The sequence below is a fragment of the Amia ocellicauda genome, chromosome 7 (genome assembly GCF_036373705.1).
Source record: "Amia ocellicauda isolate fAmiCal2 chromosome 7, fAmiCal2.hap1, whole genome shotgun sequence".
Lineage (NCBI taxonomy): Eukaryota > Metazoa > Chordata > Actinopteri > Amiiformes > Amiidae > Amia > Amia ocellicauda.
The window spans coordinates 6428467-6434854 of record NC_089856.1 but is presented as its reverse complement, the minus strand read 5'-3'; the positions used below and the strand labels follow the sequence as shown (position 1 = coordinate 6434854).

At 34.7% G+C, this 6388-nt stretch overlaps 1 long non-coding RNA gene across 1 annotated transcript; it reads right to left on the bottom strand.

Annotated features, from left to right (window-relative positions):
- Nucleotides 1–1950: 1950 nt before the first annotated feature.
- Nucleotides 1951–5566, bottom strand: LOC136754016 (uncharacterized). The gene is made up of 5 exons (XR_010817486.1): nucleotides 5427–5566; nucleotides 4483–4629; nucleotides 3687–3833; nucleotides 2744–2890; nucleotides 1951–2092 (listed from the first exon to the last, which is right to left on the bottom strand). It is a non-coding gene; the product is annotated as an uncharacterized LOC136754016 (long non-coding RNA).
- Nucleotides 5567–6388: the final 822 nt, after the last annotated feature.

Here is a 6388-nt window from a genome sequence, read left to right as displayed (position 1 = left end):
TGAGGGAAGGAGGTTCTCACCCAAGATTTGATGGTACATGGCCCCATCCTGTCCTGTCCCCTTAGCAGAAAAACATCACCAAAGCATAATGTTTCCACCTCCGTGTTTTACGGTGGGGATGGTGTTCTTGGGGTCATAGGCAGCATTCCTCTTCCTCCAAACACGGCGAGTTGAGTTGATGTCAAAGAGCTCAATTTTGGTCTCATCTGACCACAACACTTTCACCCAGTTCTCCTCTGAATCATTCAGATGTTGATTGGCAAACTTCAGACGGGCCTGTACATATGCTTTCTTGAGCAGGGGAACCTTGCGGGCACTGCAGGATTTCAGTCCTTCACGGCGTAGTGTGTTACCAATTGTTTTCTTGGTGACTATGGTCCCAGCTGCCTTAAGATCATTAACAAGATCCTCCCGTGTAGTTCTGGGCTGATTCCTCACCGATGGTCTTGTAGCCCATTCCAGCCTTGTGTAGGTCTACAATCTTGTCCCTGACATCCATGGACAGCTCTTTGGTCTAAAATACACCTACCATTAAAATTATAGACTGATCATTTCTTTGTCAGTGGGCAAACGTACAAAATCAGCAGGGAATCAAATACTTTTTTCCCCTTACTGTATATATATATATATATATATATAACAATGTATGATTGTATTATTATATATTATTATTATTATACATTATTATTATTATTGTATTATTATGTATTATTATATAATGTATTTATTTTTTCCAAAAAACACACTAGAAACATGCCTGTTTTGAGATCAAAGTTTTAAAAGATATATCATGCAGCCTAAGACTGAATACGTATCTATAGTATGTATCTTATGAGTGAGAATTAAAACCTTTTTATTATTATTATTATATTATTATTATTATTATTATTATTATTTTTCAGCATATATTTCAAGTGCCATGTTTCTCACAAGTTAGTATTTCTGCTCTTGTGTATTAACTTACATTGTTACAAGATGAAACATGAACTGCATTAATTGAGTCATTCAGACCTGAAAGAGATGAAGGGGAATGTCACTGAACTGCTTGTGTGAGTAAACAGATTTCTTGTGAAAAAAACTCAATGTGTATCACAAAACATATTTACTTTTGCAGAACGTTTCTCCTTTCTTCCACTGAATTCCAGTGGAAGGATAATAATTTTGTAAACAGTAACAGTTGTAGCTTCCATTTGTGTTACTACAGTTTGAATTTGTACAGCAAATGGTAGGGATTTCAGAACACTCATTAATATCTGGAGAAAAACAAACATACAAAATGATGTTAAAAAACAAGCTAAAATAGCCCAAAATATTTTTAATTAGTGTATAAAGTTTCTGTACCAGACACCTCTAAACACCTCTTGGTCACAGTATGTCTGTCATGGTCTTATTTATTAAAAATCTAAATATAATGAAACTTTTTCATCATTTTTTACCTGGAGACGTGCTATGACAATATACAATAAACACTAATACAAGCATTTGGAGTAACATTTTGCTATGAGATGAAAAGGAAAACATGCATCTAAACCAAAGAAGCGAATCCTTAGCGGTATTGCAAGCATCTTTGTCTTCTTAGGGTTAGGTTAGGGTTAGGGTTCCATCAGGGTTCCTGATCCAACCACATTAATCCAGAAGGCTAGTGTCCTACATTGAAATCAAACCAGGAAATCCTATACTGCATACTACGATAAGGAAGGCTGTTCACACACTGTTAGAAAATACAATAATTTTAATGATAATAATTATGCCTAAATTTGCCCCTATCATTTCATTTACCTGACTATCAAGACAGACAACAACTTTGGCTTATCTAAATAAAACCATGAAGTCCTCAAATTGCATGAACATTTGAACATTTAAAGCACTTTTGTCAATTACATTTCAATTACAAATAAACAATTAATATGACGATTTTTTCTTTTAACAACATGGCAATTCTTACCTGTACATTCCTGTGAAATGCTGGTCCTTTCTACTCCTGGAGGGTTTCTGTATCCACTATCACAGGAGCAGGTGTAATTCCCATCAGTGTTGTGACACTGTGCGTTTGCACCACAAATTGAATCAGTCTCATTACACTCATTAATATCTATCAAGGCAAAACGTATAATTATTATGGGATCCATTATCGGTGCAATAGTAAATTATGCATCATAGAAGCAAACACATATGTGGAACGCTGACCAACAGACACACCATTCTACAAAAAGTGCTTTGACACATTTAAAAGGTATTTACCATGATTTTACTTGTACACTTTTTACATTATTTTGGAGGGCATTTCTATTTCTTTACATTAGCATATTAATGGCACACAGCAAGCGGCTAAATATTCGTTTCATGATTTGTTTTCTTGTCTATTGTAGTTGACTTCTATAGGTTTCATATTTATATTTTAGCTTTGAAGTCAGAAACCCTAAACAGAGTCAGAGTTTCCCATTTTTAAATTGGACGTTGCAACACCTTTCCATCTTAATTATTTTATTTATTGTGTTATATGTAAGTGATATAAGGGAAGTAGAGTCCCTGCACTGATCTAAATTCACTTCACTTTTGTTTGATACTCAAAATGAACTTGCTAAAATTCCATTTGTATTGTTGCCTTTCAGTCCCACTCAGAGAAACATGATGGACTATGTAATTTAATCAATCAATTAATCAAATGTATGTAGCACTTGATACACAACATAAAGTGTCGCAAAGAGCTTTATATGGAAAAATAGAAAATAGCCATTCTTACCTTCACATAGTCTTGAACAGCTGGTCCAGTTGAGTCCTTGAGGGTCTCTGTATCCACTGTCACAGACACAGCTATAATTCCCAACTGTGTTGAGACACTGTGCGTTTGGACCACAAATGAAGTTGGTCTCATTACACTCATCAATGTCTGTGGAGGCAGATTCATAATTACTATGGATTATCATTGCAGGAGTCTATACTGCACATTGAGTTAACCCCAAAGCATGAGAGCTCTGTAAGCATACACAGTTGTTTTGCTCTTTGAGCTATAATTACGTTTAGGCATATAGCTTTAAATTAAGGAGATCATAAGAAATAATACATTATCATGACGCATTTTAATATTTAAGTGCACAATTCTGAGGAACTGCATAGCACAACTTTATAGCGAAGTCTGTTATGCCAGTGCTGATTTTAACAGTAGCTTACTATCTTATTTAAAAAAAAATCCACTTATGATAACTACATGTTTTTGTAGGCTGGCAGCATATAAGCAAAATAAACATGTAACCATTATATAATGTTAAACTTAAAATTCTAGTATGAAAACAAGGTAAATAAAACAATGTTAGCTCTAGTCAAGACTGCACTTTATTTTTGCTCGTAATGTATTGCCTTACACTTGCATTGTAGTTATCAACTTTTCCAGCGGAGACGTAGCGAACCCATTCTTCAAGATACAAAAAGCTATTGAGGCAAACTTGGCCAAGATCGCTTATATGGCTTTAACTTTCCTTGATGCTGTCTAAATTTGCCCCTATTGTTTATTTTTACTTGACTATCAAGACAGACAACTACTTTGTAGAAGAGAATCACTCCAAATTTATATTTTCCAGTTTTACTGGAGGATTTGAACATTTAAACCATGTTTGCCAATTACATTTCAGTTACAAATAAACAATTAATATGACGATTTTTTCTTTTAACAACATGGCAATTCTTACCTGTACATTCCTGTGAAATGCTGGTCCTTTCAACTCCTGGAGGGTTTCTGTATCCACTATCACAGGAGCAGGTGTAATTCCCATCAGTGTTGTGACACTGTGCGTTTGCACCACAAATTGAATCAGTCTCATTACACTCATTAATATCTATCAAGGCAAAACGTATAATTATTATGGGATCCATTATCGGTGCAATAGTAAATTATGCATCATAGAAGCAAACACATATGTGGAACGCTGACCAACAGACACACCATTCTACAAAAGGTGCTTTGACACATTTAAAGGGTATTTACCATGATTTTACTTGTACACTTTTTACATTATTTTGGAGGGCATTTCTATTTCTTTACATCAGCATATTAATGGCACACAGCAAGCGGCTAAATATTTGTTTCATGATTTGTTTTCTTGTCTATTGTAGTTGACTTCTATAGGTTTCATATTTATATTTTAGCTTTGAAGTCAGAAACCCTAAACAGAGTCAGAGTTTCCCATTTTCAAATTGGAGGTTGCAACACCTTTCCATTTTAATTATTTTATTTATTGTGTTATATGTAAGTGATATAAGGGAAGTAGAGTCCCTGCACTGATCTAAATTCACTTCACTTTTGTTTGATACTCAAAATGAACTTGCTACAATTCCATTTGTATTGTTGCCTTTCAGTCCCACTCAGAAACATGATGGACTATGTAATTTAATCAATCAATTAATCAAATGTATGTAGCACTTGATACACAACATAAAGTGTCGCAAAGAGCTTTATATGGAAAAATAGAAAATAGCCATTCTTACCTTCACATAGTCTTGAACAGCTGGTCCAGTTGAGTCCTTGAGGGTCTCTGTATCCACTGTCACAGACACAGCTATAATTCCCAACTGTGTTGAGACACTGTGCGTTTGGACCACAAATGAAGTTGGTCTCATTACACTCATCAATGTCTGTGGAGGCAGATTCATAATTACTATGGATTATCATTGCAGGAGTCTATACTGCACATTGAGTTAACCCCAAAGCATGAGAGCTCTGTAAGCATACACAGTTGTTTTGCTCTTTGAGCTATAATTACTTTTAGGCATATAGCTTTAAATTAAGGAGATCATAAGTAATAATACATTATCATGACACATTTTAATATTTAAGTGCACAATTCTGAGGAACTGCATAGCACAACTTTATAGCGATGTCTGTTATGCCAGTGCTGATTTTAACAGTAGCATACTATTTTATTTAAAAAAAAAATCCACTTATGATAACTACATGTTTTTGTAGGCTGGCAGCATATAAGCAAAATAAACATGTAACCATTATATAATGTTAAACTTAAAATTCTAGTATGAAAACAAGGTAAATAAAACAATGTTAGCTCTAGTCAAGACTGCACTTTATTTTTGCTCGTAATGTATTGCCTTACACTTGCATTGCAGTTATCAACTTTTCCAGCGGAGACGTAGCGAACCCATTCTTCAAGATACAAAAAGCTATTGAGGCAAACTTGGCCAAGATCGCTTATATGGCTTTAACTTTGCTTGATGCAGGCTAAATTTGCCCCTATTGTTTATTTTTACTTGACTATCAAGACAGACAACTACTTTGTAGAGGAGAATCACTCCAAATTTATATTTTCCAGTTTTACTGGAGGATTTGAACATTTAAACCATGTTTGCCAATTACATTTCAGTTACAAATAAACAATTAATATGACGATTTTTTCTTTTAACAACATGGCAATTCTTACCTGTACATTCCTGTGAAATGCTGGTCCTTTCAACTCCTGGAGGGTTTCTGTATCCACTATCACAGGAGCAGGTGTAATTCCCATCAGTGTTGTGACACTGTGCGTTTGCACCACAAATTGAATCAGTCTCATTACACTCATTAATATCTATCAAGGCAAAACGTATAATTATTATGGGATCCATTATCGGTGCAATAGTAAATTATGCATCATAGAAGCAAACACATATGTGGAACGCTGACCAACAGACACACCATTCTACAAAAAGTGCTTTGACAAATGTAAAAGGTATTTACCATGATTTTACTTGTACACTTTTTAAATTATTTTGGAGGCCATTTCTATTCAATTCCCATATCATTTAAATTAGCATATTAATGGCACACAGCATGCAGATAAATATAAGTTTCTTGATTTGTTTCCTTGTCTATTGCAGTTGACTTCCATCCATTTCATATTTATATTTTAGCTTTAAAGTCAGAAACCCTGAAAACACAAAACAATAGAGTCCGAGGTTCCTATTTTTAAATTGGAGGTTGCAGCACGTTTCCATCTTTTAATTTCTTTTTTGATTCCGTTATATTTACGTGATATTAGGTAAGTAGAGTCGCTGCACTGATCTAAATTCACTGCACTTTTGTTTCATACTTGACATTCAAATGGTCAAATCCCATCTGTATTGTTGCCTTTTAGTACCACTCCAAGAAACATGTTGGATAGTATAATTTAATTACTACATCAAATGAAATGTATGTAGCACTTTAAGTACAAAATACAGTGTCTCCATGAGCTTTTTATGGAAAAAAGAAAACATCCATTCATACCTGTACATAGTATTGTACAGCTGGTCCAGTTGAATCCTTGAAGGGCTCGGTACCCACTGTTACAGGAACAGCTGTAATTCCCATCAGTGTTGTGACACTGTGCATTTGGACCACATATAAGTTCAGTCTCATTGCACT